This window comes from Periplaneta americana, chromosome 15, assembly GCF_040183065.1.
Source record: "Periplaneta americana isolate PAMFEO1 chromosome 15, P.americana_PAMFEO1_priV1, whole genome shotgun sequence".
Classification (NCBI taxonomy): Eukaryota; Metazoa; Arthropoda; class Insecta; order Blattodea; family Blattidae; genus Periplaneta; species Periplaneta americana.
In genome coordinates, this window is record NC_091131.1 from 51,952,540 (window position 1) to 51,980,113 (window position 27,574).

General features: G+C 35.6%; 2 long non-coding RNA genes across 3 annotated transcripts in view; one reads left to right on the forward strand and one right to left on the reverse strand.

Moving 5' to 3' along the window:
- Positions 1-7,652: 7,652 nt before the first annotated feature.
- LOC138714924 (uncharacterized) overlaps positions 7,653-27,574 on the reverse strand; it is a 35,879-nt gene continuing 15,957 nt past the window's right edge. The window contains exons 8-9 of one of the 2 annotated variants that reach the window (XR_011336119.1): positions 26,536-26,619; positions 7,653-8,223 (exon numbers count right to left, since the gene is read on the reverse strand). This is a non-coding gene — a long non-coding RNA (uncharacterized lncRNA). Of the gene's footprint in view, positions 8,224-25,181; positions 26,620-27,574 lie in introns of those variants that run through there. The other variant, XR_011336118.1, reaches the window with a different exon arrangement.
- Positions 9,163-27,192, forward strand: LOC138714923 (uncharacterized). Its single transcript, XR_011336117.1, has 4 exons — positions 9,163-9,232; positions 13,685-13,993; positions 19,991-20,096; positions 26,987-27,192. It is a non-coding gene; the product is annotated as an uncharacterized lncRNA (long non-coding RNA).

A 27,574-nucleotide genomic window follows, 5' to 3' on the forward strand; every position in this document is an offset into this window, starting at 1 on the left:
TCCCAAGACAATCAGTCGCTATGAATCTAAATTTAGTGAAGAAGAAGAAAAAAAAAATTGACACAAATGCGTACCTATTCTTCCTGTTGGCTTAACCACTACTACAATCGTGAAGCCCACTGAATAGCTGTTATATTAGGGCCAACTGGCTCAGTAACATCTAAGGTAACTAGTCTAGTTATTTCCTCCTCAGTATTTCCACATAAAGCAAACGAAATAGGTCTGGGTTTGAAAATGTTCGGTTTGGCATTGAATCGAATGTGAAATAATGTTTTACGACCTATAATATGATTTTTTTTCCGAGGGGAAAACCTTGCTCTGTCTTGTTATCAATTTTTTAAGACTTTGTTATGAGTGTTCAATTCTTCTGATTTACAAATTTTTGTCCCTTTGGACAAAGGTAGGTCGCTTGCTGCATACCAGTCTATACCAAATAAAAGGCTGTCCTCCTCTGTACCCATGTACCCACAACTGTGATGGAAAGAGACTGTTCTTTACAAAAATCATGACCTTAACAATAGTCACTCCCAATAAAAGCAACTGAATCCCCATAAGCGAGTAAAGCTGAACCTACTAGCATCAGAAACTATAGGTACATTATATTGAAAATCAGAGTGGCAACAGACTTACACAGATGGATCTCTGCAACGAAATTATATTGCTGGAACAGGTAGGTCTATTTATTGTGATATTTTTTTGCTTTTACCTTACACTAGGAGAACACTCTACTTACACTCTATGACAGTGAATCAGAAGCTATTAATACCAGTGAGCAACAATTTATTTACAAAATTAATTAATTTACCAAAGTAGCCATATTTTGTGATTCAAAATCTGTAATTCAGGTTATTGTTTCATTAATATCAGGAGAAAAAACAGTGAGAGAAATCAATACCAAAATTAAGTTTCTAGAAAAATAGACAAAAATAGTTGTTTTACAATGGATACTTTTTACTGTGGATTGGAAAGAAATGAAAGTGCAGACTTTTTGACAAATAAAAAAAACACAATTCAAGAAAGATTTCATTCTGAGATTTCTTTCTTACTTACTTACTGGCTTTAAGGAACCCGGAGGTTCATTGCCACCTCACATAAGCCCGCCATTGGTCCCTATCCTGAGCAAGATTAATCCAGTCTCTACCATCATATCCCATCTCCCTCAAATCCATTTTAATATTATCCTCCCATCTACGTCTCGGCCTCCCCAAAGGTCTTTTTCCCTCCGGCCTCCCAACTAACACTCTATATGCATTTCTGGATTCGCCCATACGTGCTACATGTCCTGCCTATCTCAAACGTCTGGATTTTATGTTCCTAATTATATCACGTGAAGAATACAATGCGTGCAGCTCTGCGTTGTGTAACTTTCTCCATTCTCCTGTAACTTCATCCCTCTTAGCCCTAAATATTTTCCTAAGAACCTTATTCTCAAACACCCTTAATCTCTGTTCCTCTCTCAAAATGAGAGTCCAAGTTTCACAACCATACAGAACAACCGGTAATATAACTGTTTTATAAATTCTAACTTTCAGATTTTTTGACAGAAGACTAGATGACAAAAGCTTCTCAACCGAATAATAACACGCATTTCCCATACTTATTCTGCGTTTAATTTCCTCCCGAGTGTTATTTATATTTGTTACTGTTGTTTGATTTCTTTCTTATTGAGCAAAATTATTAATAAAGAAAAATTATAAACGGATAATATTAAATAATAATAAAAAAAATGTTAGTGAAAATAAACCTTTATGTGAAATTTAAAAAGTATGAATTTTATTCCTAAGTCTCCAAAAAGAATAGCAGTGGTTATCTTCAGACTAGTAAATAGACACCAAGAGGAGGAGTAATTCTAGCCCTCTTGGTAGACACGACTGTTTGGCAGTGCATCTCTTCAGAATTGGAATTCATCACCAAAATGTGTTCTCTGCAGTGAAGAAGATTCAGCTTTGAACTAACAACACATAGGCCTACTGAATTGCAAAGCTATAAACATTTAATGGAATATCGGAAAATAAATGGGAAAAATCTGATGTTCTGAGCATTTAATACTAGAAATAAAGATAAATTAGATTACACTAGGTGCAGATTGAGTGTGAGCTCAAATACTTACTTTTTAATGGAATCAACATATTTAATAAGTACCATTGGAGACGAGAAAGGTACCAATAAATAGGTTTTTAAGTCCTGTATACATAGATAGTTGCTCAATAGACCTTTCTACTCAATAAATGAATTCATGGAGTGTGATGTAAATATTGTGTTTTAGAAATGTAATTCTTTACAGTATATTTTAATTTTCCTTTTTGTCTTTGTGTTAATCTACATCATACTCTGTTTATTTGTCAGTGTTTATTTATTATGCTTATATTTGTTTATGTTTATTTGTGCTAAGTTTATTTGTGCTAAGTTTATTTGTTCGTGCATGTGAATGTATGTGTGCGTGTGTACCTATATCATCTAACCTGACAATGTCATATCCAGGCCTACTGATTTCTGACAAATAAATATTATTATCATTATTTGATTAATTAATGAATTATTTACAATAAGTAACAACCACTAAAGTAGCAAATGGCAGCGCCTTTGTTTCATTTAAAAAAAGTCATTAACTAGGTTGTTTTTCTTTCCTTAAGAGTTTATAAAAAGTGGAAAATCTTGATACCGGTATTAAAAGTAGAGTTGTCATTTGTTTCCTTTAATGATACTAATACTCAATTATTTTATTTTATCTTACAATTGAGACAGGGGCAATTGTCTTCTTCTCCCCTTTGGAGGCTCTTAGCAACACAGGGGCACAGAAAATATGTCAGATACGTTGCAGGTACCACTAATTCTTCATTTATTGAAAGAGATTCTGTCCAGACAGTCGATTTTGACAGAATTTCAGAAATTTTCAGGGACTTTCAGGCTAAACCATTATGAGTTGAAGGGAAATCTTGGTGTCATGGTTAGAGGTTGAGTACCAATATGCCATGTTATTTTCTGCATCCATGTAGCTCCCTTCCAGCGGGAGATATTGCCATACAAATGTTGGCAGAGGAGATATCTTATTAATTCTTACCTCCTTTTTTATGGAAATCAACTTCTGACGGAGATCAGACTTTGGTAGATCACTTTGCATTGAGAGGAATTCAGAGATGTCAAGAACATCTCTCTCAGTAATATTCAGATATTGTCGATTTAAATGGAGTCTTTTGAGGTAAGAATGCACTTTTTTGTGTATATGGGGGTTAAAGCGCCATCAGGGGCGTTATTTTAGTTTTTCTTGGGGAACAATATTTTTTTTTTTTTAGGAAAGATCTTAAGAGCAGCCATTTTCAACAGGTGTGCGGCGAAAAAATGAAAATAGTAAATTGGAAAAATAAAAATGAAAAGACCAGTAAAAAGTGAGTCCACAAGAGTCAACATTCAGTGAATGCAGCACAAGTCAACATTCAGTAAACACATTCTCTCCCTCAAAATTCCCCCCTGGTTGGTAACTAGTTGTTTAGATTATATGAGTGTGTTGCGAGATTTTAAATTACACCTTTAGAGTGCCATATGTTCAAGAAGGTTGAAAAAGTTTGTTATATAGTATGTCGTGTGACATATTTTCTCTCCCCATTATCACTGAAATAAACTTTTCCCCATAAGTACGATAAACTGGAGTAAACTTGTTCACTCGGGTAAATATGACCATCAAAGAAAAGTATTTAAACCACACCAGATGCACTAAACATATTTTTAGGATTAATTATTTTTTTACATTTTTCCAGTAGTTTCTATTATTTTAAATCACAAAGAGCTCTGACAGTGTGGTTTCATTTTTATTTATATATATATATATATATATATATATATATATATATATATTTACTGTTCATAACTAATGAGAAAGACATGCTATGGCGTGAATCAGAGTCACATGATTGTCTCATTCTAGTCATGGCCATCGTGACAATCGCCTGATATAAATACATTTTCAAAGTTCTAAAAAAACAAAGGAATTGCTATATTAAATTCATGTTAAACGTGTATTTATATATAAACTTGATCAATGTTGACCATGTTATGACTAAGAATGTGACGTCACGCCATAGCCCGCCTTTCTCGTTAGCCACGTTGCTGTTAATATGATGTAGGTGAACAAATGAACACACAGTTTTATTAATAAATACATTTTAATTTCAATTTTTAAAAAATGTACATAATATATTTACAACATACAACCACTGGAGCTCTAAAATCAACACCAATAACAACCATGTAGATTATTACAGAAAATGATGCTTTGTATATGAAAAAAGAAATTACCCTTCTTTTGTTGACAAATTAATACGTCTGCCAGTAACACAAGAGAAATTTAATAACACAGTCCGGGTTTATACAAGGAGTAAAAATTTTATAAAAGTAATACAGTACTCCAACAATTCCAGAAAAATCGTTGACACCACGATACCAATTTCAGTACAGTGACATGCAATATAATCTTCAAATTTTGGAAGATATAAAGAAAAAGAACCAAATATAGAAATAATGAAAATACTAGCATTATAAACTATAAGTTTTGTTTATTTTATTTATTTTTATTTGTTATTTATTTTATTTTGTTTATTTACATTACTTTATTTATTTTTTATTTACGTTATTTCATTTAATTATTTAGTTTAATTTTATTTATTTTTGTTTGACTTGTTTCATTTCATTTCTTTTGTTTCGTTTTGTTTCATTTCCCTCCGTTGCATTTCGTTTCATTTCTTAAAGAAAATCACCCACTACTATATAAGAAACCATCTCTACACGTAAATAGATTGATCTTTTCCTATGGCGATCTGCTCACTTAAGTTGGGTCTTGTAACTAATGCTAAATAGACGACTGTGATCACTTGATAGTAAATGGATACCGTACCAGATACTAGGAAATTTTATGTTTGTTCTGGAATTAATGATATTTTGTTTAGTCGTCTTCAATTATTTATAATTGTGTTATTTCTTTTTCTTTTCCTTCTTCATTGTTTTTTTTTTTCATTATAATTGTGTACCTACCATTTACTCAAAAAAAAAAAACAACAATTTTTTGGTAAGCTTTGTCTTCTAGGCAGTCTTCACTTGGAGAAAGCTGAATAATAAAATTTACTATATATATATTTGGACAAGTATGCAAGACATTCCTCTTCGATTCCTATTTTTCATTAGCCATTCCAATGAAATTGTCGTCACTTTTCAGTCTCGGTACTTGTATCTCCTATTTTTTGCATTTTAAGTGAATGAATAGATTTAATTAAACGATAATTACTATTAATTTTAAAAAGTATTTATTTTACGATGAGAAAATGTAACATTAAAGTACTGTTTCCCTGGAAACGAATGCACGTCATGTACGAGAAAAGATTCAGATGGATTAAATTTAAAAACTCAAAGTCGATTTATATCTTATAAAATATAGTAGGAACATATTTAGGAGTTATTAAAATAAAAGTTACACAAATATAAAACACAAATTTATTTCTTAATTGGACGTTTTGAACCGAAATTCTCTGCTATAACTGTTCATTCTGCATGTTAATTTTCAGCAACGACATTCGGTTTTTCTCTACAATCTTGACCTAATCATTAAGTAGACCTGAGCTCTAGCTGATTTCTGGGGTAATGACAGACTACTTTCCATTCTGTCACGTTGTCTGCCCCAACAGATCAGCTACAAGCTAATTACCTTAGTCATCAGTACAACTCATCCTGCTTTTGGTTTTCTTGGTTTCCCTTAGGCACTAAGACACGTCATGTCGGGATGAGACCTAAAAGAAATGGGCCACAGACCTAATTCCTCCCTTCAAAATTTTTCTTAGTATTTCTTAGCAATAATCGGCCATTTTACGAATTTTGGTTTGGGTGGGGAGGGGGGAACGCACTGCAACCGAAAAAATAAAATAAATAGATAAAATGGAATGAAATGGAACGAAACGCAACAGAAGAAATGAAGCAACCTCATTATCTCCTGATTTAGTTGCCTCATGAATGATGTCTTATTGATGTCACTTATGAGGTTCAAATCTGTCTTCGAACAGTTGACTATACCTTGACCAAAACTACTTCCGACTTGACAGCTTACAGAGACGGGGGAGCAGTGTTGTCATGTTGCCCAGCTTTCGTGTAAGCGAGCCCGCTGCCGATAGAGTGCAGTAACGAACAGCTGACATGAACATATACATTACTAACCAATTTGTTGAACACTAGGCATTAAAATTAGTGTACATTATTATTTTGATTAGTCTATTATTATTATTTTTATTTATTTATTTAATCTGACAGGATTAAGGCCATAAGGCCTTCTCTTCCATCCTACCAGATAGCACATATAAATACAAAAAAGAAATACAAACACTGATGAAAATAATACAAATTAAGTTAAAGCCCTATGGAGGGTCAACAGAGTCAAAAGAACTATTATTATTATTATTATTATTATTACTTTTAACACAAGCAGCAATTCTCAATACGACTTGCGCCAACGGTAAAAAAAGGCCCACCATTATCTTTTTTTCCTCTCAAAATACTCTTTTACATTACACACCATCTCTCGCGCTTGACCCTTTAACGGGGCACCTTGTCCAAAATTATTTGTTCTTCGCCTGCCTTTTCTTCCTTCCGACTTTGCATAAGTCACCTGTTTAGAAAATCTCGCAGAAACTAGAAGACGCACACTAGTCACATACTCCACCAATGACAACGAAGATAATACGTGTAATATAATTTAAACACAATAATTATCGATACACTAAAACAGTAATACAACTATATATTTTTAATTCACACAAAGCACGCGCTAATCAGCCAATTCAAAGTAATCCCGGGCACTGTATTCACCACTAGGCCATGGTATTCACGTACAATTTGTAAACATAGACACGGCAACACCGTCCCGTTACCATGGTTACGCGTCTCTCGTGATTGGTTGATTTGAACGATTGCCATGGTAACTTGCTAAAGGCGCCATTTTTCAGGTCGGAAGTAGTTTTGGACAGACCATAAACAACAAAACAACATGAGGAAAGTTATAAATTGATCTTTTCTAAGATTAAAGTACCTGTAGCTTACCTTTGTAATTAATATGATAGGTGGGGGCTATTTAGGCTTCTGTAATTGTGTAGTATTACTGAAACTGTCTGTAATTGAATCGCCCCATGCAGAAAAGGCTTCAGTCACAAAAAAAAAAAAAAAAAAAAAAAAACCAAGATATCGATGGAAATCATATCTTTATGAGTGGCTCCATCGGGCTGTGCAGAAAGGTATTCAGTCCAATGCTTGGAAAGATAGAAACTTAAGTGTCAGGCTCAGAGTTCTATGTAGAAAGAAATACAGTGTACAGAATGTTTCCTTTAGTTTTCTCAAAACTAGGTCTAATGGGACTGAAGCCCTTTCTGCATGGGGCGATTCAATTATTGTTGACATAGTTGAGGAATATTAACATAATCACTACTAGTGTTTGTGCTTGATTTAGACATAAATTCAGTAATGGTTATTTTTAGATCCATAGATGTAGCTGTTAAAATATGAAACTCCCCCCCCCCCCCCGATGAGTTTAGAGGCACAGATTTTGAGAGGCTTCTTTAGTGGTACAAGATCAGAGTTTGCAACAGTGATTCTCTTTTATTTAATGGCAGGTTCTGTTATTTAGCTGCATAGCATTATTGGTTTCCATTTCTTCATCAGCTGATTTAAAATTGCTTACAGTTTGACTTACGTTAATAATGATATCTAATCTTCGTATGAAATTATTTAAATTGTCATTATTGGTATAATAGTAAATGTCTCGTAAAAATCGAGGCAACACACAAAGAATAAACATTTATCTTATAAACTTTTTGAAACTGAAATACTAATAAAATTATCAACTATTACGCTTTAGGAAGGTTTTGCAACTATAAACACTGTCAACTAATCAGTAAAATCCACACAATTATAATCATAATCATAATCATTTATTGCATCCACTGATCATATACATGATATGGGACATGTCATATTTACAAACTAATAATTAATTAATTACATAATATACATAAAAGTAATAACTATAATTAAATGCAACACAAATACAAATATACAAAACTTGGAACTTGATTGAAGAAAACTACAGGTCAGTCGATTTCGGCTATAAGTCCCTTTTGCAGTATGTCTTGAAGTCAGGAGTCAATTTCAAACGTCGCATCCTTCATGAGAAGACATCCTTCTCGAAGTCAGGATCTGGAAAAAAGGAAGTAAAATTTTTTGAAGCAAGGCGTTCCTTTTCTATTTAGTTATGACAATTTTCAATAAATTCGTTCATACTGCTAAAGCAGTTTTTGATTAAAATTTTATAAAGAGCTTTCTTAAATTTCTGATGTGCAGATATTTCTTTAAGATAATTTGGTAGGCTATTATACATAAGAAGACCAGCATGAATGAAACTGTCTTTATATAGAGTTGTGTTAAAACTTTCAATAAAAATATTATCTTTATTTCTTGTATTGTACTGGTGTGTGTCTGAATTTGTAGGAAAACTATACAAATTACATTTTATAAAATTTAAGGTTTCATAAATGTAAATACAGGGTAATGGCAAGATATGTAATTTTTTTAAGAATGGTCTGCAGCTGGTAGTTTGAGACACTTGAACTATGGCTCTAATAGCTCTCTTTTGTAGTTTAAATATTTGGATTGTATTAGGTGGATTACCCCTAAAGATTATACCAAACGTTAAGATAGAGTGAAAGTAAGCAAAGTACAATGTGCGATTCAATAGATGATGCTCTTATTAGTAATCGCAAGGCAAAGCAAATTTTACTTCATTTCTTCCCTAGTTCCTGAAGGTTTACGGACCATAAATATTGATTCGCAGATAGGTCACACAACTATTTGAAATCACCGCCATTCCTGAAGCCAGCGCCATCTGTTGCCATAATGTAGGATTATGGATCTAATTATAGAAATAAAAATGCACTTCTGCCGCGGGTAGAGATTACACACACTATTTTTTATAATATTGCATGCCTTCATTTTGTAACATAATATTATAATTCAAGAACTACAGGGTATAAAATAAAGCCAACAGCTTTTATTGTTTATTTTATTTTACATATTCCAATATTTTCTTTGCGACTCTTCTTTGATTAGCGGACTTTTGTCAGATTTGGTTGGCTACTCTGCTTCCGTGAGAGTCGAAGGCACAAGCACGTGGCCATGCCCTTTCGGCTGTCAGCCGTACGACAGGAAGGTATGTTGGCATGTGGATGAATTCTGGGTTAAATAGTAATACGAATCAACGGAATTGATATACATTTTTCATCCTATTGAATGTACTTCATATAGATCGTCCATCAATATTGTAGCTTTGAGATATGGAACAAGCAAAAAATTATAAGAAAAGGTAATTAGTAAGGGACCTCTGCGCCGGTCTTTTACAGGTATGTGACAAGGTTAGTGGGTTAATTGGGATATCTAAGTGACGTAAGGGCGAGGAGTCGGTATGTGAAAAGATATCAATGATTGTAAATCATTTCGGCCTCAAGTAACTTAGATATCTCAACTAAATCACTAACCTTGTCACATACCTGTAAAGACCGGCTGTCCCTTGCTAATTACCGAAGAAGGAAGGGTATGGACTGCATAATATTATGTTGGTAATTTCCAAGATTCGTTACAGTGACGAAACTTTAATATCCCGAGTCCACGCTTGTAGAGTAACGGTTAGCGCGTCTGACCGCGAAATCAGGTGGCCCGGGTTCGATTCCCGGTCAACTTTCGGTGCCGGACCCGGACTCATTTCACCGGCATTATCACCATCTCATTCAGACGCTAAATAACCTAAGATGTTGATAAAGCGTCGTAAAATAACCTACAAAAAATAAAAAAATTGATGTCCCGTAGTATGTGACAAGGTTCGTGGGTTAGTTTAGGTGATATGTACTCGCGACTTCACTTACGTGTAACGAATATTGGAAATTGGGTACCATTGTTTTATGCAGGTGTGCCCGAAAGAGTTTTTCTGAAGTCTGTAACATACGACATAATGATTAAATACCCTTTTTGACCAATCTGCGATACCTCCCCATATCACACACGGAAGTGATGGGCGTTTCGTTATGGGTTAAGTGGGGCAGTAAGGCCGAGGAATGTGAAATGGTTTCAATGATTTAAGAACATTTTCTTTCCCGTGTTGTGAGGAGATATGGAAGTTTCATTCAGGATCGAACTCCGGATTTCTTGAATACAAGGCGGATGAGTTGACCACTATACCTAGGTAAAGTATGAATGCTTATTTCAGGATTTTTCTACCAGCAGGAGCACAAGAACCGTCCACCAGTCAAAAGAGCGAATTTTTAAATTGTAATTTACCTTAGTATGGTTTCGACTGAAGTGTTAATCGGTCGTACTATATGTGGTTTATTAGCATATTAGTACTTTTCAAATTAAAATTTATTTATTTAATATGTTAGGTTATCACTACATTAGGCATTGCAACTCGAAAGAGAAGCAGCTCGTGCTCAAGTGCGGTTTGCTAATTTTTACTTCATTTGTATTGTATTTTTGTTCCAGGGAAAATACTCGTCCAAAAAAGACTAGTGTTTTCATAAAAGACTAGCTATAGGTTAACAATTGGGAAAACTCCGTTGTAGGAGGTTACTAAATGTTACCGCTATGCTGGAGGCAGAGTCTGAGTTTCCCTCCATTAATCTGAACGACTGTCACTATTGACAAGTCATCACTGCTGTCAGTAAAACATTATCCTAACGAAATTATTCTGTCAGTTTCACTGTCTATTACACTAGCACTAGAAAAATATTGTTCTTTGTTATTTTTGACGTGCTCAACACATTTCTTCCACTTGTCTTTTCCATATTCTGCAAAAAACCGGTGACACAATCATTTCTTTACGTTAAGTGGGGACCCAATTTCTGTTACAAAAATCGAATTGAAAAGACTGGAGACAACTGACTAAACATTTTAGTCTGTCCCTTTAAGTAAATGAAACCAATCAAAACAATAAATGCTTATTTTTAAAGCATGGTTGGTTTTGGAGATAAATAATGTGTATGTGCTACTTGACGGACCGCGAGCAGTCGGACATAAACTTAACAAGACGTGATGATATCTTGTCGACTCAATCTATTCACTTGGGGTTTTGTTCAACATTTACACAACTTCATACACTGCAACTACCCACGTATCTAAAAAAAAAAAAAAACTTTATCGCTGCACTTTTCTACTTCAAAAACATATTTTCCCACACTACAGTAGTATAAAACAAACCTCAATTAAGAAGTCTTACATTTGTTAAATTGTGGTGACTCAAACATCTTAAAAATATGCAAACAATACTCAATATATTATAGATTTATTAATTTGTCCCACAGAATATTGACACTTAATATTTGAGCAGAAAAAGTCGCTCCGGCGCCGGGGATCGAACCCGGGTCCTTGGTTCTACGTACCAAGCGCTCTGACCACTGAGCTACGCCAAATTCAATCCACAGCACCGGACCAAACTCTCCTCCTTCAATGTTTTCCTTTGTGGCCTGACTCCAAGTTAGGCATATATATGTTATATGTCCAATGTCAACTGCCATTATACTAGGAGTGCACTCAGCTGAGTGACTTGTTGGCCGGGAATCCACAGTTATTATGCACTGCTAGCTAGCAGAGCGCTTGGTACATGCTTTTTTCCTTATTAGACTATACTTTCCGAGTTATCAAGTATAAAAAATGCGGAAAATATTCTGCTTCATTGAAAGCCTACATAAGTAACGCCTTCTCTCGTCATTGGCTGACAATTAGGAAGGAGGAGGTGAATAGTATATTGCGTCACTCTTTAAGATTGATGCATGCGCAGACCAACGGAGTTTTCTAAGTTGTGCCCCTATAGTAATATTTCCCTGGACCAAAAATACAAATTCGCTCATTTGACTGGTGGTTGCTTCTTGCACTCCTGGCAGTGAGTAAAGAGATTTCTCTTGCACACCTGGTGGTAGAAATAAGAACTAAGGAGCAGGCAAACGAAGGACTAACAAATATCCGAGTGCCGTTTACATTTGACTTGCAATCTTGCAAATCATTATTAGTCTTCAACATAGTGCTCTAATCTGTCGATACACTTCTGCTACCATGAAGCCAAACTACCTATGCCTGTTGAGAATAACTTTTGGGATCGATTTTGCATCCAGTGGTGGGTTGCACATTGAACATCATCAGACTGGAAATTGTATCCAGAAAGTGTTTCTCTTAATGGTACAAAGATAATCGCTGGATGCTAGGTCTGGTGAATAAGTTGGGTGTGGAAGTATCTCCATACACAGATTCATTATTTTCTGAAGTGTTGCAGCAGCAGCAGCAGTATGAGACTTGTATTATCTTGTTGCAATGATATTCTATGCTTGACCAATTCTGGATGTTTGCTCCAAATTCAAGTCTTCTGTAATAAATTGCAATACGATTCATTGTTGACAGACTCTCCACTATTCATGTAATGTTCAACAACTACACCTTGCTTGCCCAAAAACAGTAAACCTCATTTTGGTGTCTTATTGCTGATGACTGACTTTCTTAGGTCTTGGTGAACTAGTATGATATTCCACACTAGCTGGTTTGCTCAGGAAAGTATTAATGTACCAGTGACTTATCCCTTTGATAATTCTGCTGAGATAACCATCACCTTCATCCAGATACTGTTAAAGGAGTTGATTGCAAACATCCACATGGCGACTTTCATTTCACTGGTGTCTGTATAGGATCCACTTGATTGCAACCTAAACCCATATTTGTACTTATATCACGAATTGTGATCCGGTGGTTCTCAAATGACGGATTCAGTTACATCGCACAATGTCGTCTATTACAACAATGTCTTTCTGCATTCCTATACTTGTCTCTCCATTTTTAATGTTTCTACCCATTTATACACCTGTCATGGTAACATTGTTTGCTGTACACCTGTGGATTTCAGCTGGTTTGACAGCTTCTGCTTGCAAAAATCGTACAAACATCGCATTTCCAACTTACAACTTCTTAACTAGCTTCCACATTAGAAGGTAATTGTTGTGACAATAATACATTTTATTTAACTGTCATTCCCCCAACTCGTGAGATTGCTTTGTGACAAAGAATAATACAGCCCATGTAAAACACAAAAATCGTGAATTAGTGTGTGACTATAAATAGTGATCAATATAATAGTTGTAGTACAAAAAATCTCAAGAAATGATACTTTGGAGAAGTATTTTAGGAAGCGAAATAAATTTGATGTTATATAGGATGCAAATCGATAGTTTCAAGGATTCACTAACAATTTCTTTATTTGAAAATAACTACAAAAAAGAGAGAGGAACTAGTGGTGATGGTTGTTCTTGCACAAACAGATCAGATACCTAATTCACCCTGTGTTAGGCTTGTCCCATATGGGGAGGTATAGCTCGTACTCATGTTTATAAAATACAAGTTCAGCAAAACAAGATTCCCTGCACAGCTGTTGACATTCCCTGGTACTGTACATACGTAATTTTGAACTACATATCAACTGTAAAGTTTCCCAAATATATTTGCTTCTGTATGTGTTGGTATTTCAGATTGTGAACATCAGAACTCTATTTATGACATGTAGCACCCCAGTTTGAAAAGTATGGACTTATGGGACAAATGTTATCTGTATTCATTATTGTTTGAACTTCTACAGGACAATGAGCGACTCCAGCATCCATAGACTTGGTGTAGGGCATGGTAGATGCAGGTTTGCACCAGAAGATGCTCCACCACAGCTCTACAAGGACACCAAGTGAAGGAGAGTTCTTCGCAGTTTCCATGGCACATCACTGTCTGCACAGCACTTTGCTTCTGCTGCCTGAGGAAGTGACTTTACAGCATTAGGCATATACATGCAGCACCATGTAACTTCTTGGCCGCCAATGATGCAGCAGTCTCGACTGTGCCTGAGTGACCCCGTGAGGATGCTGCTGATGCAGCTCACTCTCTCAAAACTGCACCGGTGAGATTCAGCTCTTCATACATTATATTATTTTGAAGTGAAACAATGAGTATTTTGCATCTGCATGATGTGGGTACATCCATGGATAGCTAAGTAACAGGCTGAGGACTGTGATTAGGTTAGAGTGAGTTATATTAGATAAGGGGATAGATAAGTGACAGGATGTGACTATGAATACATGCACCGATACCTAAGTAACAGGCTGAGGACTGTGATTAGGTTAGAGTGAGTTATATTAGATAAAGGGATAGATAAGTGATGGGATGTGACTGTGGGTACATGCACCGATAGCTAAGTAACAGGCTGAGGACTTGTGATTAGGTTAGAGTGAGTTATATTAGATAAGGGGATAGATAAGTGACAGGATGTGACTATGGATACGTGCACCAATAGCTAAGTAACAGGCTGAGGACTTGTGATTAGGTTAGAGTGAGTTATATTAGATAAGGGGATAGATAAGTGACAGGATGTGACTATGGATATGTGCACCGATAGCTAAGTAACAGGCTGAGGACTGTGATTAGGTTAGAGTGAGTTATATTAGATAAGGGGATAGATAAGTGACAGGATGTGACTATGGATACGTGCACCAATAGCTAAGTAACAGGCTGAGGACTGTGATTAGGTTAGAGTGAGTTATATTAGATAAGGGGATAGATAAGTGACAGGATGTGACTATGGATACGTGCACCAATAGCTAAGTAACAGGCTGAGGACTGTGATTAGGTTAGAGTGAGTTATATTAGATAAGGGGATAGATAAGTGACAGGATGTGACTATGGATACGTGCACCGATAGCTAAGTAACAGGCTGAGGACTGTGATTAGGTTAGAGTGAGTTATATTAGATAAGGGGATAGATAAGTGACAGGATGTGACTATGGATATGTGCACCAATAGCTAAGTAACAGGCTGAGGACTGTGATTAGGTTAGAGTGAGTTATATTAGATAAGGGGATAGATAAGTGACAGGATGTGACTATGGATACGTGCACCAATAGCTAAGTAACAGGCTGAGGACTGTGATTAGGTTAGAGTGAGTTATATTAGATAAGGGGATAGATAAGTGACAGAATGTGACTATGGATACGTGCACCGATAGCTAAGTAACAGGCTGAAAACTGTGACAGGGTTAGAGTGAATTATATTAGAAGGGAATAGATACAGGAGCAAAAATGTAAATCTATAAAAAATAAACTTTCAGTAAAATCAGTGCTTCGACATTAAAAAGAAAAATGATGCCTAGCAAAGTTTAGTCAACACAGTTGTTTGGATAATACGCAGTATAACATGAAACTTGAAGTTGAAAATATAAAAAATTTAGATATGTTGTTTTCTAATGCCAGGTGTTTGACAATAAAGTCATTTGACCTCTTGCACTCCAATATTTTTCAAAGATATTATCATGACCAGCCACTGAAGCACAGATTTTGAGGTGTTCCGAATCCATTTCTTGGTTTGAGTTGCACAATGGGCAGTTAGGGGACTGATATATTCCAATTCTATGCAGGTGTTTGGCCAAACAATCATGGCCTGTTGCCAATCAGAATGCAGCTACAGACGATTTTCGTAGTAAATCGGGAATTAACTGTGGATTTTGATGCAGAGAGTTCCATTTTTTCCCTTGGGATTGAAAAATTAAAAAAAAATGGTATAAAAATGGTCTTAGTAAATCATACTGACTGAGAACACAGGTGCTCATTAAGAAATTATCATGAGTTATTTATTACTGATCAATTGTTAAATACAAACATTTGCAGAGAATTCCTTCTGACCTGCTATGTCTAGTAAGACTACACTTCACTTTTGTTTTCCCATATCTCTATAATTTGAGTCTGCACAGCTACATCTGGATTTTAATTCCTAGTCACTAAATTTGTCTCTAATTTCCTGAACATAGGTTTTTAGAGACTCAGGAAGATTCAGGCCAGCAAGTATGTTCACATCCTCTGACTGTAATATTTTACTTATTTTGTCTACTCTTTCAAGAATGTCTTTCCAAAGAACTGTGAGGAAGATTGTTTCCAGGTTCTCCATTTTTTTGCTCAGTCCTTTTGCCTCTTGCCTTTTGTATTCATTTTTGTGCTCCACTTAAAATATTAAGTTTTATTTTTCCATGAAGGATTATTAAACTTATGAATTTCATTAACGTAATAAGTTTAGTTTCTTTTTCCTCACTTAACTTTCTTACATTTGTCTAACATTTCACCATACAAATATAATTCTTGGAACACAAACATCAGAAGCTCTGCTTCTGGTAATGCAAATGCACACTGTCAGCAATTATTGTCACCAGGAGTTAAATGTCTGCTGTGAATCTGTCGTAATGTTCTGCTTCCATGACATTATAAGCAATAAAAACTATAAAATTTCTCTTGCGAATGCAGACATGTCAATTCTCAGAGGTCATAATTTTTCTCCTTTTACAGAGTTAGAGATTTGGATATTAAGGTGGATAGTAGGAAAATCAGTATTAAATTCTATCTTATACATAGATTAGTGTGGGCCCCCCAGGCAATTGCTCAGCTTGCCCATGCATTAAGACAGCACTGGATTCAAGTTGATTCCTACTTGAATGCTGGAAATAAGAGCGACAGTTTTATAGGAAGCTTTGGGCAGGCAGGATACAGAACTGTGCTGTGATCACTTGATCAGATACGAAACTTTTACGAAAAGACATTTTTCTTTCAGCAGAAATCAAGTTGGAAGTCAGCATTGCCACACAAAAATTGCAGATTATGGGAAATACATAGATTTCAGGTTTTTAATTACGAGAAAATATTTTGCTAGAATTGCAGGAAAGAGAGTATCAACAAAAAACTATATAAACTACAAGAAAATTTAGAGAGGAAATGTAAGAATGGGGTGTTACTGTTACACACTGTAACTGTTTTTGGTTGCGAGCAAATGGACTTGGTGCTAGAGTAGTGTAAAAAAAGCAGAGCATCGAAGAGAGATGTGAGAATAGTAGACGTGTAGTAACTGAGCAAGTGATGTAACTCCACTGATCTGGAGCTGCACTCAGCATGGGTTCGAATCCTACTTGGGCTGATCATCTGGTTGGGATTTTTCCAAGGTTTTCAAAACTGTACAGAGAATTCCATGGTGAATCTTCGGATTCATCTCGCCAATTGCCAGTTCCATAGATGCTAAATAACCTTGTAGTTAATACAGCGTCATTCAATAACCGATTAAAAACTGTCGACTCCTCTTGTTTGCTGTAGAGGGATGAAATTTGTTTATTGCTAAATTTCATATTGCTTGAGTTCGTAATATTAAACAAGAATTTTGCTATATTTACTCGAAGTTGATTAAAGCTCGCTTTTTATACTTATCATCTGAATACAAATGTGCTTAGCTTCCAACTTTATCTTATGCAGAGGATAGGAAATAAAATTCCTGGGAGTATTGGAGAGGACAGCAAACTGCTCTTTGTTATAAGGCAGCTTAGCATATCTCGTTGCATGACGACGTCCTTTCTTGTTCCAGTTTTCCTACTATCTTATAAGTGGATTCGAGTTTATCTGCAGATCCTATCTCAGAATCACAATTCATTTCATCCCTTGAGAATTTAAAATTATAACTATAGGGAAAGGTAGAGAAATGTTATTTTATGGTCATATACAACATGACACTGGATATGGCTTGTAGCCTTTTAGAAGTTATACCTAGCCATTGTAACGAGAAAATCTACATTCACAGTGTGATACAGTTTGACAGGTCGAGTAAATCTGCAATTAAAAGTGTTATTTACTTCTTAATATGTGTGTCCAGCTAGCTATAAGCTGATTACACGATGTGCACTGTAAATCAAATATGCAATTTTCCAAGCCATGGATTGGTGAGAATTTCATGTAACGAGTGGTTTTTCATCCTTTCCTGTAGTTTATGGTTGGTGTTATTACATTGAAATAGGATTTGTTCTATTGTTTCTTCTTCTGTTAAACATTTTTGGCATAGTGGTGACTCTGATAATTTAAAGCAGAACAGATAAGCTTCTGTAACAAGGTGTCCAATTCTCGCCTGTGCAGCGAAAGTTTATATCTGTCTGGGAATATTTTTTTTATTTTTTAAATTTTATTGGGTTATTTTACGATGCTGTATCAACATCTAGGTTATTTAGCGTCTGAATGAAATGAAGGTGATAATGCCGGTGAAATGAGTCCGGGGTCCAGCACCGAAAGTTACCCAGCATTTGCTCATATTGGGTTGAGGGAAAACCCCGGAAAAAACCTCAACCAGGTAACTTGCCCTGAATGGGATTCGAACCCGGGCCACCTGGTTTCGCGGCCAGAAGCGCTGACCGTTACTCCACAGGTGTGGACGTCTGGGAATATCACAGTAGATTTTAATATTGTTGGGTTGTTTCAAAATTGTTGATTTAGAACATGTATTCGTGAACAATGACGAGTAAGAAGATTACAACATGTCAATTGTGGGTATTATTTTTTTCTGCCAACATACAGAGTAAAAGGGGTATATCTGCATTAATTTGAACTAGTAATAGATAACAATAAAACCAGTAGATAAGTTCGAATAATCGTTTCTCTATCTATAATGATCATGGAAAAAAATAGTTTTCTATTGAGAGATTGGAAGTGAATACATTGCAACAACACAGTGCTTTGGTTACAGCTGCATAATGCAGTAGTAATAAGCAAAGCTTCTATTGCATCAAAAGAGAGGACTTTCAGTGAGGTGTGATAACAGCTGATTTATAGGTCATTGTGCTTTCTAAAGACGAAAATTCGTACACGTGCTGTTATTTTTATGAATAAAGTAAATAGAACAGAATACTTAAAGATAAACTTGCAATTCAAGCATAAGTAGGCTAATTCTCAACATCAGCGGCCTATTTTATGAATAACAAAAGATAATAAATTTTATTAACATCCTGTATCCATACTTTCAGCCGAATTACTCTGCATGACATAAAAACAAATTGCACTTGAACTTGAGTAGTAATCAATTCTGTGCAGAACAAATAAGAAAATAAAATAAACTTTACAGCACATAAAGGTAGGCTAGTAACTGGCCCTTGATTTCTACAGCTGGAATCGCACATTGAGTCTCTAACATTCGTGTCACAGCAACAAACATTCTCGGATTTGGCATTCATAGGAATGCAGATAAACAGTGTACACTTGCTGAGCAACCCTTAAATGCAGCAATGAGAGATTTTCCTGAAGGTTCCATCACAGTCTAGTGAATACAGTCGCGAAGCTCAATACGTAGTAAATATGCAAACATTAGGTAGTTGCTCACCACTAGGATCGCTAATATCGCCTCATTACAGGCAATGCAAAATAGTACCGTCACAGTCTATTGTTTCTAGCACCCTTAAAACTCTAGACTGTGGTTCCATCACATTCTAAATGCGTTTTTAATCAGTTAATTTTGTACGTTATTATACAAATGAGATTCAAACTTCAGACACAAATTATTATTTTTTTCGACTATACCATTATTCAAGTACCAAAATGACTTTTTGGTTACTTACAATCTAAAGATTCTGTTCTTAAAATTAATGCAGTCATACCCCTTCCATCCTGTATATGTCTATGGCCAGCTAATGTCTTGGATAGTTTGCTGGGGTTTGTTCTGAGAGGATTATCTTTCTTTGTAAGGTCAGCTAGAGATGTAAGGTAGCAAACTCAGCATAGTATCAGTGATATCTGAATAAACCAAGAAAGGATTGGACCTGCAGTTGTCTTATATTTACAGGGTGCGTAAGAACCTTGTGATCAAAATTGCCGATCATTTCTCATGTAGATAGCAAAATGGGCCATTCCATATAGATGGCCAACTGAAGTGCAAGTGGTCTTCTATATTCCACTTTCAGACCATAACATCATACTGCCTCCTCTACCTTCTCTTCTGTTGTATCAATCCTTCCTTTTTTCTCTCTTCTTATGTGTCTGTGGTTTTCAGCATTGAGTGTGGTGTTATAATAATACAGTATTGTGACTGGTGTAATGAAAAATGTTTATTTTCACAGCCAGAAGATAATGAATGGGCCATTCTTCACGCCTAGGAGAAAAGGGATCTAAAATGGTGTCAATTGGACTAGATTTGGACTGGAGCCTTCACAAATTACACCAGAGGCAAGTATTTTTGTTTGAAATATCAAGATCACGTGATATCCATAAGTTCTTAAACAGTGAACTAATCTATATTTTCTATTATACAAAGAGAGAAAGTATTGTGATGCTGTGGGAAATCTGTTTCGAGATTTTCACAGAAAAACACTTTTAAACATCCCTGATGCCACCTGCTTGAGTGGAGCCGTTGTTCGGATTTTGATCATATTCAGTAATTATGCATATGAGATACAATAGTGAAATATTAGTGGGTGTCTATTTGAAATCAAAAACACACCAGCCTTGGGCTTTATTTTATTTATTTCTGTTAGGGATCCCAATTGTGATGCTGCAGCATCGGATGTGGTACACAAGTAAGTGTAGGACTGTGCCCCATTTCTCAATTGCACCATTATATCTCGCTGATTTGTGACTAAATATTCTTGGTCATTCTTGAAAGGTTCAAACATTTTAATCTCGCATTTATGCTGTCGGAGGGAATGAAGGCACTAGATTTCTTTGCTGGTTACTAGTAGCCGTGTGGGGTTTACAGTTCCTCTGTTTCTATTTTCGTAAAAGAAGTATCCTCTGAACAGCTAATTTTTTTAACTTTGCTAGGCTCTACCATCCATATGCTTTGAGGGACATGTTTTTGTCCCATGCACTGTAGTTAGGGCTCAGGGACCTCTCTGCCTACACACATCAGTTTTCTTTCTGCTTCCCATTTGGCCGTGTTAAGATTGTGGGCTTTTTTTTTTCTTTGAAAGTCAACTTCTGTTTGGGATCTGAATTTGATGTTACTGCATCCGATATGGGTAATGGGTGAAGGCAGGACTGTGCCCTGTTCTCTATCATGCCAGTGTGTCTTGCTGTTTTGTGAATCAAATATTACATTCATCTTTGATAGGCTAAAAATTTGTAATTCTGCATCCTGCAGTAAATAGGACAAGGCTCTCGGCCCCTTCATTCTCATTTCCGAAAACAAAGTATCTTTCAAACAGCCTATTTGATTTTTTTTTTTTTTTTTTTTTTTTTTTTTTTATTTTAACTTTGCCGAGCTCTACCGTCCATATACTTTGAGGCACAGGGTTTCCCTTGCAATACAGTTAGGGCTCAGACCTCTCTGCCTTACACACATCAGCTTTCTTCCCATTGACATTCGGCAGTGATATGGCTACGAGAAGGTTTATCTTGGGTTCTCAACCCTCCCTGAAAATCAACTTATCGTATATACACAAATACACCGCACCATCGAATAATCTGCGCACCCTAATTTTACGAGGGAGAGGGGAAGAAAAAAGAAAAAAAAAAAAAAGCGAAGCTGTACCAACCTCATTCTAAATAATGCGCACACTCGAGTTTTTCTCCAATGAATTCCGGACAAAAAGTGTGGAGTATTTGCATATAATGGTATGTTTGGGATTCATATTTTGATGCTACTGCATCTGTGTGGGTCATAGGTGAATGCAGAACTGCACACCATTTGTCGATGGTGCCATTATACTGCATGGAAGAGGTATGAGTGCATTAATTTTAAGAGCAGATTCTTTAGTTATAAATAATATTCAAGTTATCATTTGTATTATTGTTCTTCAGTGATATAAATAATATTCAAGTCATCGGTATTCTGCTATCATTCTTTAGCAATATAAATAATCTAGTTATTTAACATTATAAATAATGTTCAAGTTATTTTATCATCATTTGTTAGTGATATAAATAATATTAATGTTATCATTTATATTCTGTTATCGTTCTTTAGCAATATAAATAATATTAAAGTTATTTAGATTTTATAGCTCTTTGGTGTTATAAATAATATTTAAGTTATTTTATTCTGTTATCGTTCTTTGGCGATATAAATAATATAAATTTAATGTTAGATTTGGAACAGTACAGTTCCATAATACTAGCGTCAATTTTTTCTTCTTATATTACATTATACTATACTGTAACACAATAAAATGAAAAGGAGTAACGAGGATTTCAACCTGAGATATTGACATCTAAATTCTGATGTTCTTCTGACTGAGCTATGGGGACATAAGTAAAGAAGCATATGTGGAAAAATTGGCCAAATTCCCCTCCAAGATGTCCTGATGATTTGTGGAAGCTCGTCCAGGATGCCTGGGATGCCATGACTAAGAACAGTCTCTATTTGAAAAGGCTAGTTGATTTCATGCCCACTCGACTGCAAGATGTGATCGATCAAGATGGGAAGAAGATGGACTAAATATTGAATTGTGGCATTTTGTTTTATTTTTTTGAACTTTTAATTGTTTGAATTTCCTAAGGCAGACGCCAGTAAGTTTGTTTTGTTTATGCCACGAAAGATATTTTTGTTGAGAATAAAATCTTTCTTTCCATATGCAGCCATGTTATAAAAAATGATAGTCATGACATAATACATTCATGAACCTGATGTTAATTACTAAAAGATTCTTAAAAGAGACAGGAACTTTTATATCGTTTCTCTCTCTCAAAAAAAAAAAAAAACATAAAACATAAAAAGCACTAAGTTGTGTTTGAATGCATGACCCCACGAATACTAGCTTGGAATGCTACCATTACGCTACAACAGTAACATGCAGAATACTTTAATTATAACTGAAGGTATCAGGCAATGTGGTCCAACAACATGTAACATCATCTTTCTCCGAATTGTAGTGAAGATACCTGAAGGGAACTTAGCTTCTAGATAGTAGCCACTTTTTTTTTTTTGACAGCTGTACAGTACAGGCACACTGCTATGTGCTATGTATCTGTCCCTTGATGTTGTAAACAAACCATTGCGGCATTCCAAAGTTTGCAAACCTATCCCTTAAAACAACTTAATTTATTTCAGGAACCCATGTAGATAAAGAAAAGTTTATTTGAATATTTTTATTAGTTTTATTGTTATATATTACTAGTTGAAAATAATGCACTTAAACCCCTTCCACCCTGTATACATGCATTCTATTTCACTATGCAGAAAAACATTCCAAAAATAGCTTAGGAAATATTGTTTTGTAGAGTGCCTGAAACCGCTATTGCAATCAGACATTCTTGGAATGGATTTCTTTACAGTACCACAATACTTCCTGTGAATCTTTCATACGAAATAATAGAAGTCAATTATGACTTGCCATAAATGCACTGTGTCCCATGGAGAAGGAGGGAAAATTGAAGTTGGTTTGTTGTTTGATAATGAAATTATTTAGGGGACATTCCACTTATAGTAAAGCCTCTTTTTAACAAATACCAACATTGGGAGCATTTTTCTCTCAAATAAGTGTTTTAAAGGGATTTATTATTAGCAAAGACACAATATTTCTACAAGTTTACTTTCATTCGAGATAATGTCGCATCCCTACTCCACAGTACACACCAGTGCAAAATGTTATCATTTGTATATTTCTGATATAGGTCTCTATTTATGTATATCTCTGTCTTTTATGAAAATATGGAAGACACTGTGACACACAAGTATCTTGCCAAAGGGGGAAAACATTAATTTTGAAATGACAAATGTAGGACCATGACGAAGACAACAAGGACCACAATAAGAATTACAACATGACCCACCATGACAATAAGGATTACAAGGACCACGATTAAGGCCATAATGCAGACAAGGATGATAAGAATCACATGACCATGACAAGCACCATGATAAAGATCATAAGGACCAAGACCATGGTATGAACCATAATAAAATCAAAGGACCATGACAGACAGGGAGCACAGTAAAAATCACAACATGCACTGTGACAACAATAAGGATCACAAGAACTACGATTAGGACCATAAAGACATCATGGACCAAAACAAGCGCCATGAAGGGGCCACAGAAAGGACCATTACAAAGACAACAAGGACCGCAATAGTGACCATGATATGGATACAGTAACAAAAACAAGGACTATTATAAAGACCACGACAAGACCATAATAAGAATCACCTGATCCATGATAGCAACAATAAGGATCACAATGACTATTATTAAAAGCATGACGATAACAAGGACCACAATAAGAACAAAGACAAGAAGCACTGTTACAAAGACAACAAGGACCACATCATCAACCACAAGGGCATGGACAAAAAAAACAAGGATGACAAGTATCATTTCAAAGACAAGGATCATAATAGTGACTATGATATGGATAACAAAACAAGGACTATTATAAAGACCACGACAAGACCATAATAAGAATCACCTGGACCACGACAGCAACAATAAGGATCACAATGACCATTATTAAAAGCATGACAAGAGAACAAGGACCACAATAAGGACAAAGATAGGAAGCGCTGTTACAAAGACAACAAGGACCATAATAGTGACCATGATATGGATACAGTAACAAAAACAAGGACTATTATAAAGACCACGACAAGACCATAATAAGAATCACCTGGACCACTACAGCAAAATAAGGATCACAATGACCATTATTAAAAGCATGACAAGATAACAAGGACCACAATAAGGACAAAGACAGGAAGCACTGTTACAAAGACAAGGACCACAACAGCAACCACAAGGGCATGGACAAAAAAAAACAAGGATGAAAAGGACAATTTCAAAGACAAGGACCATAATAGCAACCACAAGGACATGGACAAAAAAAACAAGGATGACAAGGACCACAATAGCGACAAAAACAAGATGACGAGGATCATGACAAGCACCAAAACCATGATATGGATAACAAAAACAAGGACTATGATAAAGACAATGACAACACCACAATAAAGATCACCTGGACCAAGACAGCAACAATAAGGATCACAATGACCATGATTAAAAGCATGACAAGATACAAGGACCACAATAAGGACAAAGACGAGGTTAATGAGGATCAAGACATGAACGATGATAAAGACAGGAAGAACTGTTGCAAAGGCAACAAGAACCACAACAGCGACCATGAGGACATGGACAAAAAAAAAACCAAGGATGATAAGGATCATGGTATGGACTGTAATAAAGACAAGGCCAGAGTAAGGATCACATGAATGATCATAAGAACACAGTACAGCTGTCACAAAGATGAAGACCATGATAAAGATCACAACGACCAAGATAAGGACCACAAAAAGAGTTGTGGTTATTCTTATCATTGTCCATGTTATTTTACAGAAGTCTTATTGTGGTCTTCGTCATGGTTCTATATTTAATTCCAAAATAATAGTGCTTTCCCCATTTAGCAAGTGACTTTTGTACCACACTGTAATAGATGTAGTTTTCATGACTAAGGTTTTTAAAATCATAAGACAACCTGATTCGTCAGTTACTCAGGATCTCGTGCATCAAGTGCCATGAAAATAATATTTGTACATGTTTGAAACTTTCCTGCAGTGTATAGCTCTCACATATTTCTTAGAACATTTTTCTAAATTATCTGGTCTTTGTTATTGATTGAAATTAAACTGCACTGGTGTGACCACAAATGTTTGGAATAGGTTCGAAATTTTTGCTAAAATGAGTTACTTATTTGCAAATTCATTCAGATATATTCATTCCTTAGAAGTGAGATTTAATGCATATAGAGTGTTAGTTGGGATGCTGGAGGGAAAAAGACCTTTGAGGAAGCTGAGACATAGATGGGATGATATTAAAATGGATTTGAGGGAGGTGGGATATGATGATAGGGACTGGATTAATCTTGCACAGGATAGGGATGGATGGTGGGCTTATGTGAGGGTGGCAATGAACCTGTGGGTTCCTTAAAAGCCTTTGTAAGTAAGAAGTGAGATTTTCCTCAGAGCAGGAATCAATTACATTGTTTCTGGTATTGCTACTGCATCAGTTTTGTATGCTCTTAGTTATTGCAACTGTCTTTCATATCACAGGCAAACCAAATCAATTTGTAAGTCTGCAGCCTTAGTGTCATAATGTAAGAGTGCTTTCTTCTTTCCCAAATTGCCCCTGAATGTTGCCCTAATTGTCTCCTTTTCCTTCCTTGAATGTGCCACAGTAATACCTAAAACTTGACTGTCGTGGACCCATATATCATTCACTTTCTTTTTATCTTTACTCATTGGGTTTTGGATCCCAATAATAGGCTTGGCTTGTTAACATTTCAAAAATTTAATAACTATTGTTGGACCACTCACTCACTTACTGTACTGTCTGTCGAGTTATGTGGCAGGCAGGATTGTTGAAATGGGGGAAATCACATGACAGTTATTTACTTAACAGGATCCTTTTCTTTAAATTATTTTAAACAGTTGTGCAATATTACGTAAAATTTCCAATTCCATAAAGCAAAAATATTCAGGAAAAAGCCTAACAGCACAGCCACTAGTATTCACAGAGGAACCAGCAGAAATGGGTGGGGAAACAGTGATGCAACATAACCATTTGGTTGGACAGTATTATCCAAGTTTAAAAAAAATGTGTATGCGTTTCTACTGAGTTGATGCATTCTTTGTGCTGATTTGGAGATTTTTGCTTTCATCCTGGACTGTTTACCTGATTAGGTTTCCTCCAACTGTAAGGTGAATCCTCTGCCTCATTCTGCCAAACACCATCTCAATATCACGAATTCCGGTGATTCTAAATGACATAAGTATAGGTTTATATAAGTATATATAAACTAAGAAAAATCACCTACCAATACCAAGAGTAGAGAATATGTTTGTTATTTCCTTCCTTTGACTTTGGCACCAAAAATCTATGCTGAGTTGATTGCACCCACTTTGTGCTTGGGTTGATGTGAGCTAGCTGTTGAAAAGAAGTACTGTAGCAAGTGTATGCAATTGTTGAGGAAAACATTTGCAGTTTTCCTTCATAGTGGAATGCTTTGTATAGCTTAGTCCCAGTTAATAACTTTGAATGCATGTGCTAAAAAAAGTTTAAATTTCAGAGAGCAGAATTGAAATTCTCATTCCAAGTTGACAGTTTTTGTACTCTTTCATTTCAGATTTTTGTCTACTGGATGTTTGCAGTATACACTGTGCAACTACAAGCCTTGAAGATATCTGGATTCTGCCTCCTTGAAGAGTGGTGTCTGACATGTTTTTATTGTGTAACTTAATATAATGAACAGTGGAATAAGATGAAAGTATTTGTGAATAGTTAATAGTGATTTGTACGTACTTCATAAGTAATAAATTGTGATGGATTGTATTTGTTTGTGGAACTACATACGTATATCCTAAACCCTCCCTCTAAAAAAATTTCAATTTTCCCGCCAAAAAAGATATAATATATACGCTATATCGGCCTTTTATACTGGTCTGAGGGAGAATGGTCGCTCCCCACCTGTGCACCTTAGTTTTTATATGCGACACTAGCGACCTCAAGTGTACAAACTATGGAATATAGCTGGGACTTTAACTTCAAGTGTTGAAGTTATTCACCATCTACAATGGATAAGTCTAGGCTACACTGGAGAACTCTACTGTATAAGCTACACATTATGTAATTTATACAGTAGAGTTCTCCAGTGTAGCCTAGACTTATCCATTGTAGATGGTGAATAACTTCAACACTTGAAGTTAAAGTCCCA